This window comes from Schistocerca americana, chromosome 2, assembly GCF_021461395.2.
Source record: "Schistocerca americana isolate TAMUIC-IGC-003095 chromosome 2, iqSchAmer2.1, whole genome shotgun sequence".
NCBI lineage: Eukaryota > Metazoa > Arthropoda > Insecta > Orthoptera > Acrididae > Schistocerca > Schistocerca americana.
The window spans coordinates 313675395-313689222 of record NC_060120.1 but is presented as its reverse complement, the minus strand read 5'-3'; the positions used below and the strand labels follow the sequence as shown (position 1 = coordinate 313689222).

Below are 13828 nucleotides of genomic sequence, written 5' to 3'. Positions count from 1 at the left end.
TTGAGCATGTTTGGGACTGGATGAAGCGTCGTCTCACGCGGTCTGCTCGTCCAGCACGAACGCTGGTCCAACTGAGGCGCCAGGTGGAAATGGCATGGCAAGCCGTTCCACAGGACTACATCCAGCATCTCTACGATCGTCTCCATGGGAGAATAGCAGCCTGCATTGCTGCGAAAGGTGGATATACACTGTACTAGTGCCGACATTGTGCATGCTCTGTTGCCTGTGTCTATGTGCCTGTGGTTCTGTCAGTGTGATCATGTGATGTATCTGACCCCAGGAATGTGTCAATAAAGTTTCCCCTTCCTGGGACAATGAATTCACGGTGTTCTTATTTCAATTTCCAGGAGTGTACATTGGAGCTTGGGAACAAATGGGTTCTTTACACTGAAAGGTCATTCAGATCTAGGTTCTTCAAAGTTCATTTAAATCTCGTACACCAAAACCAGGATGACTGTTTGAATAAGATCAAGGACACATCCCTGCATTATTCTTGGCAATTTTATGACTTCGATGTAGACGTGACACTGAAGTTACCACTTCAATGTGAAGGATTAGGATTACCTTCACCGATTTACGAAAACAACGGAAACCTTTACTTTGGGTGACCAGGCAAGGATTTGACCTGCGGTCTGCGTGAGTCCACTGACTACGCTGAGGATGCACACATAGAGATGGCGGTAGTATCGCGTACGCTAGGTATAAAAGGGCAGTGCACTGACGGAGTTATCATTTCTACTCAGATGATTCATGTCAAAAGGTTTCCAACGTGATTGTGTCCGCACAGAGGGAATTACATACTTCGAACGCGAACGGTAGTTGGATCTAAACGCACGGGACATTCCATTTCGGAAATCGTTACGGGGATTCAATATACAGAGATCCACAGTGTCAAGAATGTACCGAGAATACCAAATTCCCGGTGTTACCTCTCACAGCGGACAACGCAGTGGTCGTGGGCCTTCAGTTCACGACCGCGACCAGTTGCGTTTGCGCAGGTTTGTCAGTGCTGGCATAGAAAAACACTACATGAAAGAACAGCAGAAATCAACGTGGGACGTACGACGAATGTTCCTGTTAGAACAGTGCGGCGAGATTTGCCGTTAATGGGCTATGGCAGCAGGCGACCGACGCGAGTTCCTTTGATAACAGTACGAAATCGCCTGCAGTCTCTCTCCTGGATTTGCACCCTAGACGACTGGAAACTGTGACCTGGTGAGATGACTCCCGGTTTCAGCTGGTAAGAGCTGAAGACATGGTTCGAGTGTGGCGCAGACCCAACGAAGCCATGGACCCAAGTCGTCAACAAGGCAAGCTGTTGGTGGCTCCATAATGGTGTGGGCTGTTTTTACATGGAATGGGCTGAATCCTCTGGTCCAACTGAACCCCGATCACTGATTGGATATGGTTGTGTTATTCTACTTGGAGATTATTTGCAGCCGTTTATGGACTTCTTGTTCTCAAACAACACTGGAATTGTTGGATAACGATGTGCCATGGTGGAACCTTGCGGATAATTCGGGAAAATGATTTGTTCACACAGATCTCACGAAATGAACCCCATAGAACATTTATGGGATATAATAGAGAAGTCAGTGTGGGCATGAAATCGTGCAACAGAAATACTTTCGCAGTTACGGATGAATGCAGAGGCAGTAGGGCTCCAACGACTTATTCAGTCCACGCCACGTCGAGGTGCTGCACTACGTCGGACCGAAAGATATCCGACACGGTATTGGATGGTATCTCATGACTTTTGTCTCTCAACAATCAACTTTAACTCGGCTCTGTAGAGTCCCTTACTATGCCTCGAGCAGGAAAGAAACTATGTCCAACACCACTGACTATGACAAGAAAACCATACGTCACGTAGGAAGTTAACACCGTTCGTCAAAGTGTCCATTGCATGATCAAACACTTTGTTGTTAATATGCAGCAAATATAAAGTTTCTCCTGGCGATAAACGAATAAGAAATATATTGTCAGCGTTAATACGAGGCACAATTTAAACTGTCGTACAGTTCACGCACCTGCATTTCCCTATGCAGGAGATGGATTTCAGTAAATCTTGTCGGCACAAAAATTTTAATTATTAACAGATATACCTGGGTGGCCAAGATTACTGTTTATATTATTGTCGTGAAGCCCACTGACACCTTGACATATATTCAAAGCTTTGTAAGCGCCATACCAAGAAATACAGATGCAGAAAACTGTTTCTTTTACGGTACTGCAAATGTTATGAATTATTTGTATGTGAAAGACAATGCGCAGAAAGAACATTATTTAGATAAGTATATTTGTTATTATTTTCCAAACACAACAAGGGACTAACCAAAAGCTGTACTCCACATAAAAACTCTTTTTGACAATAATTTATTACGACAAGATCACCTAACTACTATCATATTCACATTACCAGTTTCGTCAATTTACTTCGATCTTCAGATGTGCTAATTAATCCACTAACAGTGAAACGTCCCCTTTTGAACAATTATACACGACTGTCCTTAACCTAACACACAATATTTTTAGCGCAACGCAATCTGACTTTCAAAAAATCCCTACGAAAGAATTGGCCCTGACTAACAGTAAACTATACCTTTCACAAATCACTTACCTCACAAAAATCTTCGCTACTCAAGCTACTGCAATACAGCGAGCGCCACTACTGCCAGCTAAATAAAAGATTCAAACTACTGAAGGCACTAACTACTGATAGGGATAGTTAGCAAATGAAACATATTAAAAGAGAACAAACAATGTATTTACCTTGATATCATCATATATAAATATAGCAGTTCATGACAAATTTCAAAACTCCGCCATCTCTCTCCCCACATCCACCACTGCTGGCGGCTCACCTCCAACTGCGCAACGCTACACGCTGTTCACATCCAGCTGCCGCTGCCCAACACTACAATGGCAGACAACAATGCAAACTAGCCACAGACTGCACACAGCACAGCCAGTGATTTTCATACAGAGGTGGCGTTACCAATAAAAAAACCTAAACAGCCTACTTACATAGCCCCCATGCTCCCCACAAAAAATTTTACAAATTGGTTTGGGCAGTGGCCAATACAGATTTGAAAAAATTTTTCATAATTACATTAACAAAGAAATCAAATGCACACACTTATTGATACAATGTTGGTCAAAAGCTAAAACTTTGTCACAGTCCATACAGTCCTGATCATTCATCATAATAGTAATTACAGTTTTTTTCACAAAGTCTCATTAGTAAAAGAAATTGCACACAGAAGTAGTGGATTTCCATGCAGTCTTGAAGAAGTAGTGTTGTCCTTCCAACGGAAAGACAGCGCTGACTCTCGACATGCAGACAGGTAATGGGTCACAACAGAGCAAACCCACAACAGAGTCATTCGAAGTTTTGAAGAATATTGGTAGGTAGGTCATCACAGAGTAGACCCACTGTAGTCTTGGTAGAGATTACAGTATAGGGGTGCAGACCCACTGCAGTCCTTGTAGAAATAATGGTATTGGTGAGTCATCAAAGGTGTAGACCCACTGTAGTCCTTGTAGAGACGGCCAGCAGCCATCTGTTGCGACTATGCAGGTGCACAATCACCATCGAAGAGTCTTGCAGAGAATATAGCAAGTCCATAAACCACCACTACTGCACTCAGAAAGTTTTTTTTCTAATTGTCCTTAGAACCAGCAATGCTGTTATCCAGTCCCTTGCTGAATCATTAACACACGTGCAAACACTAACAGTCCCAACTTCTCACATACTGTGCATATATTATGACCAACAGAAACGTGTGCAGTGAAATGTAACTAACAAGTTAATAATATCATGAACTGGTGACAATTACAATTTTATAACATAAGAATACAATAACAAAGGTACAAAATACATCATTAAAAACATAACAATACAGATAACATTTGTAGTACAGGCTTTACAAAAGAATCGAACTAACATATACATCAGTGGAATTATGACATGAGTACATACATGAAAGATCACAATAACTTTTGAAACATCAACTTCACACATGAGCATTAAACAGAACAGAATTAATAATGTCTAACATCTTTACAAAGTAAATAACATATTATTAATGCCAATTATATTCGAGGATAACAGTATTCTTCATCATAGTGAATGTAGCTTAATATTAAAAGAAGAAAAAATTCTATGAAACTACACAGAGACAGGAAGAAAACAAATACACAAGGGCACACAAACACGTAATGGGATAACACCAATAGGAAAGGACAGGGTTCGTTTTCAGTGTAACATTTGGTACTGCAGTCCAACCCAAAACTTCATATATCTTTCCTCTTATTTCATCCTTTGTTTCCACCAAAAAAATTCTATCTAAGCATGCTTTCTGTATTTATATGTTCACACATTTCTTACCTCAACATTTATTTCCGAGAAAATCCTACCTAAACCTGTTTTCTGTACTTTTTTTTGTATAACTTCTCAATGCATTTCTTCCAATTCATCGCAACTCATTCTCTTAGAGGCTACCCCCTCTTAAGCTAACTTAAATCTACTGAGCTCAGATGCTAAACTAAGGGACGAGGCAATGCAGCAGCACAAAATAAGTAACACAAACAGCAATGACTAAAAAAATGGAAAATTGCAAAGCAAGCTACAGTAAATCTAAATTACCAAGCAATGCAACATTACAACTAATATGAGCCAATGTGCAGCAACAAGAAAAATAAATGAGTAGTAAAACTGGCCTAGCAGAGTAACACAAAGTCAAATTCAGTAACACTATGCCTGGCAAACAGCAGTAACTTATACCTAAACATGACATAGCTCAAGCAGAAAAAATATTACAGTAAAAACAACAATGCAGATAAGGGAAATGTATATTCACATCTTAATGTCTATGTTATTAAAGTGGTGCACCACAAATTATTCTACAAAAGAAATTACCAAGTACTTGAAAAGAAAATTATAGATGCAGTTACTGTTATTAGTCCCTTCTTATTGTTCTCTCCATTCCAAGAGCTCCTTTTTCGAAGAATGTGGATCAGAAAATAATTATTTAATAAATCTGTTGACAGAAAGTGTTCACATTAGCAGATGCATTTAAGTTTATTTTATAAAACCAATGCTGCAACACAGCTGGAAACCAGATATTAAACAAAATGAGCAATCTCATTAAAGACAATAGATGTAAAATGTTTCTAATCATTTCATTAGGCATTTTAGTAAATATCATAAATTACGAGCTCCACAGTATGCTTTCAACAAGGAAATGTCAATAGCAAGGACAGTGACCTCCCCTTTCTTTTTTTTCTACCTGTGCTTCTGATGAGGCACTCACTAATGACTTGTTCTCCCGGCGTCTGACACAGCTGCGTCCCCACGACGCATTACGTGCAGGTGGTCACTTAACTTTCTTACGGAAATATTTACGACAGCAGTTTTCGCTACAGTGACAGTCTCATATAAAAATTTCACAGGTCGAAAATTTGCGTTACAAATGTGTAGAAACAAAATCCTGTAAATATAACAGCGTTCAAAAAATTTTCGCCAGCATTGTGATACATTCATGCATATACACACATTTCATAACTCTTAAAGTACGATTCTTGGTTTCCAACAACCTTTTCCACAAATCAGAGTCACCACTACTCATTATTCCTTACCTTATTCGTCGACACTTCTTCAATATTTCATCATGAGAAATACGTAGCATAATAAACATTCCTCAACAACATAATACACATCGTCGTCGTAATAATAACATCATAACACCTCAGTCAAACCTCAAAAACGTCGTAGCTTTCAACAATAATTTCAAACCCTAAAAAATATTCTCTGCTCATTTCAATAATGTCATCTACCTCAAACGTACTTTAAAAATCATGATCCCATACCAAATACATCATTCAAAGCTCTCATAGTATCACAATGGGTCGGAAAAAATATGAACAGTTCACACAGTACAGACAAAATACAATTTTATAAGTGTGAAGTAATCCAACTCTGTAATTGCGTAAACATCTGTCACTGACGTAGTAAAAAGAATGTTTCTTTCTCTGTCAAATAATCAGATAGCTGTGTAATTCTGTGTTAGAGAAATATGGTACCAATGTGTAAAGTTGTATAAGCAAATACCATATTAGCTAGGGCTCCTTGTGCTTGCCAAACACATGGTACACAAAGTAAGCGTGTACCCCCCTGAGGATTAATGTAATTATACCCTCAGGTGTTACAGACGTATCACGGAAAATGTATCACGGAAAAACTTCGTATCATTGTACTTCAAATATCTTTAAAAATAAATGTTTTAAGTACAAAATTAATCACTGAAATGCGTGTCCTGTAGCGCTAAATGTGCATCTTGTTGTAAGATAATCTCTTTGGAAGTGTCGTAGTTGTTTTCCTCCGAAAGCTAAGTTCTACAGAAGCCAATGTACTTACCTCATGATAAACAAAAGTGAAATGCTTTGCGTAGAGATATCTTAGTTATTACACTTATTGTTGTGATGTTGAAAGTACTGTGCTGTAGCGTATTGTTGTGCTATGGAAAAGGCTGTCTCCTTGTAGCTATACCACAAAAGTTACTAATAAAACATGTTTTGCTTTCCAGAAGAATTCAGAAAAACTGTGCAGATATAAAGCAGATACACCGCAAAAACAACATTGTAAATTGCCACTCATTAGTACCGTCGTGATAAAATCGTGTAGCTGTCACATAAACTAACCACTGTGTCATCTGGTATCTCACTGAAAGTATTTTAAATCCCAAATGTATTTTCAAGTAAACCAAAATGTTGCATTAAAATCTCATTAGCAGTACTGGTAAATGTTCTAATCGTGCAACTAACAAGTAAGAATGTACACACACAATTACACTGTGTCGTCTGTTCGCAATAACAATGCATTCGTAATTTCTGTTTAAATAAGTTCTCTTGGTTCTTGACTGGATATTTAACTTCAAACATTGTTGCATGGTAACAGTTTCTGAAGCATACTAGAAATGTGAAGTGAAAAGTTTTATGGCAAAAACATAGTTAAAAAGCAGATTATCTTTCAACAAACGGTTTTATATGTGAAATGTATTGCAATCTTTTACCCTTTCTAGTGCGCAGCGTTTCAACTTCAACGCAATTAACATGCGGTATACGTCGTTAAAGAATACTGGAATTTTTCTTAATGTTAGCGTCCATGTTATTTTTCTCTGAGCCAGCCGGCGCATGTGGGTGCCTGCGGCGCGAGTCATTGTCTGTCTCTTTGTTGGCGCGCGTTGTTATTGGGATTAGGAGACCTAACTTCTACAAATTCGCCTTGCCGAGAGGGCCCAGCTCTGTTAGAATCCCGCCAGTACTGATGAAATTCACGTCTGTCGTTTTGTCGGTAGTTCACATAGTTTCTTGTTTGTCGGTCATGTGGTGGAGAATTTCTCCCTGAATCGTAACTCTGCGCCGAACTGTTGCGTCTGAAGTTATTCTGCCTCCCTTGATAATAATTGTTTTGGTTCTCTGATTGTCTCTGTGATATTCTTTACTACGGAAATGCGATCTTTCTCTGTAACTATTATTACTCTGCCAGTGGTTGTCATATGGGTGGTGTCTGTTTTGGTCACGATTTGTGTTGTGAGAATAGTCTTGTCGTGTCCAGTTATTGCTTCTGTGGTCACGGAATTGTGACGTATGTGACCTGTAGTTATTATTTTCCTGTTTTCGCATCCGGCGACTGTCAGTGTCAATTTCCAGTTCTTGTAACAGTCCCTGAAAAGCTTCAATGTCGTCTTTGCAACGTCCTGCCAAAATAATATGTCGTAAATGTTCAGGTAATTTGATTAAGCAAATGCGGATGAGTTCTGAGGGGCTGTATGGGTTTGAAAGATACTGATTCTTGTGTAACATGTCTTCAAAATATTTCACAAGACTGGAAAATTCAGATTGTTCGAAATGATTCATCATTATGATGCTATGTTTTACTCGGTCTTGTGTAGCTTGAGACCAATATGCTGAGAGGAAGGCATGGTAAAATTCTCCTTCACTGCGACAATCGTGAATGACCGATCACATTCTTACAGCTGGTTCATTCTCCAAGTAGCCACACATAAATTCTAACCTGTGCTCCAATGACCAGTTGGAAGGAAAACAATGAGAGAATTGATGGAGCCACGCTTGCGGATGAATGTCGTTGCCAGAATTTTTAAATGTTTTGAATTTGCGTGTAGTCATGAACAGCTTATAGTCAAAATCATCATGTCGGTGAGTCGCATATCGGTCATTGTTAGGTCGTGTCGGCCGTTCCATCTCAAAATTCGGTGCACATTGCCAATTTCTTTCATAACTTCCGAAATGCCCTGTGTTATAATTTTGTGGCTGTTCCGTATTTCTGTGTCCCTCTTCCCGTATTGGGGAGCGAGTATCCTCTGAAATACGTAATTCTTGTATTACCTGTGTCACCTGATCTTGTACTTCCCGGATTTCTCTTTTGTACTGTGTATTGATTTGATTTTGATTCTGTTTGAATTTTCTAATTTGTTCGTACTCTTCTGTGTCAGTGAAGGCTACAGGTCTTGTGTCATTCAGATCATCATCTACCTTTGTAGATAAGTTAGTGACCTGATCCGAAAGTTCGGCTACTTTCTCTGATAGTGAACACATTTCCTCAGTGTGTTTTTCTGAACCAAGTTTCAGAGTGTCCATTTGCGTTGAAATCGAATCTACTGTGTCCTTTAAGTTTTCCTGAGTTTTTGCAAGTTGCGTAACCGAATCGGTAGATGCAACTGAGTCAATTTTAGCCCACAAGGTCTCATGATTTTCATGAACAATGGTTTGCAGTTCTTTTATGGCTGCTTCGTGATTCTGTAATGCATTTTCATGCCGCGAAAAAATAGGTTGAAAATGCTCACAAATTTGTGTTTTTACGTCATTACAGACTTCTTGACATTTCGATTCAATGTTATGTAACTCAGTAGTTAAATCTTCACGTGTTTGTTCAAGCGTGGTGTGAAAATTTTGTTCCATTGCGTCTAACTGTTGCTGTGTTTGTCTCTGGTGTTGTTCCATTGTGTCTAACTTTTGAAGCTTTTGCTGTGTTTGTCTCTGATTTTGTTCCATTGTGTCTAACTTTAGAAGATTCTGTTCTATTGTGTCTAACTTCTGTAGCCTTTGTCCCATTTGTTGCATTAACTGTAATAACAGTGCACTGGTGTCTGAAACATGTTCCTCAGTGCTATTCGGCAACACATTTGAACCGGCAATATTCGCAGTTTGAATAGCAGAAAATGTGTCTTGACTTATTTGAGAAAAGGGTGAGGACGCAAAACCTGAATCTACAGTATTTGCAAGATTGTGTCCTGTCATTTCGGATTCCTGAGGCGAGCTGTTGCCGACCGATCGATCGATAATGCTTCCCTCTTCACTAATTGTTTCACTATCCACGCCATTGTTTGCCGCCCGCTCCATTTCCCTATGCACAATTACCAAATTACTACTTTGAACATCAGTTAATTCATTACTCGGTGGCGCTAACACACTGCTTTCATTTTCACTGTCATTTCTCAGTTTACTTTGGAGCCTAGTATTACGTTTTTCACACGCCATTATTGTCACAGTATTTCACACGACAACACAGAAAAACACAATTTGAAGATCAAAAATAAGAGAACGCATTAACATAGCACTGAAAATAATATCTAGTTAATTGCAGCTGCGAAATACTTGGTGCAAATCTACATGCATGCCACAACTGTTTTACTGTACAACAATGAAAGTCTGCAACAACAAAGGAGATTTTCTCTACAATTACGCGCTAGCAATAAACAAAATCTACACTAATTACACAAACTACAACAAAAAATCGGAAGATTCCAGTGAGGTATCCTCGGCTAAGGGTCGACATATGAAACGTCCCCTTTGAACAATTACAAATGACTGTGCTTAACCTAACACACAATATTTTTAGCGCAACGCAATCTGACTTTCAAAAAATCCCTACGAAAGAATGGGCCCTGACTAACAGTAAACTATACCTTTCACAAATCACTTACCTCACAAAAATCTTCGCTACTCAAGCTACTGCAATACAGCGAGCGCCACTACTGCCAGCTAAATAAAAGATTCAAACTATGGAAGGCACTAACTACTGATAGGGATAGTTAGCAATTGAAAGATATTAATAGAGAACAAACAATGTATTTACCTTGATATCATCATATATAAATATAGCAGTTCATGACAAATTTCAAAACTCCGCCATCTCTCTCCCCACATCCACCACTGCTGGCGGCTCACCTCCAACTGCGCAACGCTACGCGCTGTTCACATCCAGCTGCCGCTGCCCAACACTACAATGGCAGACAACAATGCAAACTAGCCACAGACTGCACACAGCACAGCCAGTGATTTTCATACAGAGGTGGCGTTACCAATAAAAAAACCTAAAAAGCCTACTTACAACAGCTTTGTAATGACGTAGGACAATTCAAGTTATTTACCCTAATAGAAATGAAAAGTTACAAATATAATGACAATTAATTATACGTCGTGTTATCACACGGTAAGAGAGACTTTCTTGATATTCAGAATGAACTGTTATATATAATGACAAAGCTGTTAGCGGATGAACTAGCACATCTGATGATAGAAATAAATTCCGAAAATGAAAATATGAATATGGTAAAACTAGGCGATCTTGACGTAATAAATTACATTTTTCGTGTGATTTGTCGAACAGCTGATGTATGAAATACCATTCCAAATTATTCGCTGAATACGAATTTCACGACATTTTCTGCAATGGGTATCGATGACTTACCCAGTTGTGATAATTGAAAATGTGTATTGGACCAGGGCTCGAACCCGGATTTCCTACCAATCTCGAGCGGTCGCCTTAACCACTTCAGCTGTCCGTGCAGGCTCTCTGGCCTGATCTAAACCTCCAAATGTCACAGTCCATGTTGTTGCCGTCGTCTTCAGTCCATAGATTGGTTTGATGGAGCTCTCCACGCTACTCTATCCTGAGCAAGCTTCTTAATCTCCCAGTACCTACTGCAACCTACATCCTTCTGAATCTGTTTAGTGTATTCATCTCTTGGTCTCCCTCTACGATTTTTACCTTCCACGCTGCCCTCCAATACTAAACTGGTGATCCCTTGATGCCTCAGAATATTTCCTACCATTAGTTATGTGATCTACCCATGTAGCACCACATTTCGAAAGCATCTATTCTCTTCTTGACCAAACTATTTATCGTCCACGTTTTACTTCCATACATGGCTACACTCCATACAAATACTTTCAGAAACGACTTCCTGACACTTAAATCTATACTCGATGTTAACAAATTTCTCTTCTTCAGAAGCGCTTTCCTTGCAATTGCCAGTCTACATTTTATATCCTCTCTACTTCGACCATCATCAGTTAATTTGCTCCCCAAATAGCAAAACTCATTTACTACTCTAAGTGTCTCATTTCCTAATCTAATTCCCTCAGCAGCCCCTGCTTTAATTCGACTACATCCCATTATCCGCTTTTTGCTTTTGTTGAATGTTCATCTTATATACTCCTTTCAAGACACTGTCCATTCCGTTCAACTGCTCTTCCAAGTCCTTTGCTGTCTCTGACGGAATTACAATGTCATAGGCGAACCTCAACGTTTTTATTTCTTCTCCATGGATTTTAATACCTACTCCGAACTTTTCTTTTGTTTCCTTTACTGCTTGCTCAATACACAGATTGAATAACATCGGGGACAGGCTACAACCCTGTCTCACTCCCTTCCCAATCGCTGCTTCCCTTTCATGCCCCTCGACTCTTATAACTGCCATCTGGTTTCTGTGCAAATTGTAAATAGCCTTTCGCTCCCTGTATTTTACCCCTGCCATCTTTAGAATTTGAAAGTGAGTATTCCAGTCAACATTGTCAAAGGCTTTCTCTGTCTACAAATGCTAGAAACTTAGGTTTGCCTTTTCTTAATATATTTTATAAGATAAGTCGTAGTGTCTGTATTGCCTCACGTGTTCCAACATTTCTACGGAATCCAAACTGATCTTCCCCGAGGTCGGCTTCTACCAGTTTTTCCATTCGTTTGGAAAGAATTCGTGTTAGTATTTTGCAGCCGTGGCTTATTAAACTGGTAGTTCGGTAATTTTCACATCTGTCAACACATGCTTCCTTTGGGATTGGAATTATTATATTCTTCGTGAAGTCTGAGGGTATTTCGCATGTCTCATACATCTTGCTCACTAGATGGTAGAGTTTTGTCAGTGCTGTCTCTCCCAAAGCTATCAGTAGTTCTAATGGAATGTTGTCTTCTCTCGGGGCCTTGTTTCCACTTAGGTCTTTCAGTGCTCTGTCAAATTCTTCACGCAGTATCATATCTCCCATTTCATCTTCATCTACCTCCTCTTCCATTTCCATAATATTGTCCTCAAGAACATCGCCCCTGTATAGGCCCTCTATATACTCCTTCCACCTTTCTGCTGTCCCTTCTTTGCTTAGAACTGGGTTTCCTATCTGTGCTGTTGATTGCAAGTGGTTCTCTTTTCTCCAAAAGTCTCTCTAATTTTTCTGTAGGCAGTTTCAATCTTACCCCTAGTGATATACGCCTCCACATCCCCACATTTGTCCTCTAGCCATCCATCCCTGCTTAGCCATTTTGCAATTCCTATCGATTTCATTTTTGAGACGTTTGTATTTCTTTTTGCCTGCTTCATTTACTGCATTTTTGTATTTTCTCCTTTCATCAATTAAATTCAGTATCTCTTCTGTTACCTAAGGATTTCTATTAGCCCTCGGCTTTTTACATCACAATCCATATATCGCAGTTTTATCTACGTCTTCGTTTCAACTCGTAACATTACTTGATTCCAGCTTAGAGAAAATGACACAACCACAACGAATCAAGACCATTTATATTGTCGAATGTCTCATCTCTGCTTATGAAAATTAAATATGACTTGACGATCAGAAACTACATGGAATATTATTCCAGATTAATCGCAGTAAGCGAATTTCATGACATCGAATGCAATGACAATGGATGTATTACCCTATTGTGATACTGTGTATGAAAAATTGTGCCGGACGGGAACTAAATCCCGGATTTCCCGTTAATAGCAGCTGGTCATGAAATTCGCATTGGGTAAATAATTTGGAATAATGTCTCATACAGCTGCTGATCGTCAAATTATATGTGAGTTTCCTAAACTTAGATGAAGCATACTGCGATAGAAATGTTGTCGTTCTCCCTAAGCTGGAATCAAGAAATGTTGGGAGCTTAAAGGGAGTCGTATATAAGATTACGATATGAAGAAATGGGCTGTTACTTACGGACATTTGGATCAGGCCGGGGAGCGTGCGTGGTCTAGTCGCTTCGGCAGTACGCACACCAGAACTGGAACTGTACAGAGAAGTTTAGCATGGTGTCTGCGCAAGGATGACATATAAAATCGTGAAGCATTAAAAAAAAGAAAAAAAATGGTTAAGGGTAGCGATCGTGATTAACGGAAATCCGGGTACGAGTCCAGTTCTGGTCTGACACAAATTTTCATATGTGGCAGCTGCGTAATATATCTATACCCATTGCAGCTGTCATAAAATTCGCATTCAGCGAAAAATTCGGAATAATAAATTATTATATAAAGATTTATAACGTTGTATGCCTCCATTTGACAATATGCCCATTCTTAAAATAACTTGACTTGTATTCCTGAAGGCGGCGGTTCACGTTGCCATCCGACCATGCAGATTTAGGTTTTCCAGATTTTCCTAAGGTGGATGCCACGAGGTTTCTTTGAGAAGACGCAGCCGATTTGTCTCTTCACTTCTACTAGGGCGACTGCCTTCACAAGCTCGTCCGTCCTCTTTT

The 13828-nt window shown here is 39.4% G+C and overlaps 1 non-coding gene across 1 annotated transcript; it reads left to right on the top strand.

Annotated features, from left to right (window-relative positions):
• The first annotated feature begins 13327 nt into the window (after window positions 1–13327).
• On the top strand, window positions 13328–13431 carry LOC124596752. The gene has a single exon (XR_006978387.1). It is a non-coding gene; the product is annotated as a U6 spliceosomal RNA (small nuclear RNA).
• Window positions 13432–13828: the final 397 nt, after the last annotated feature.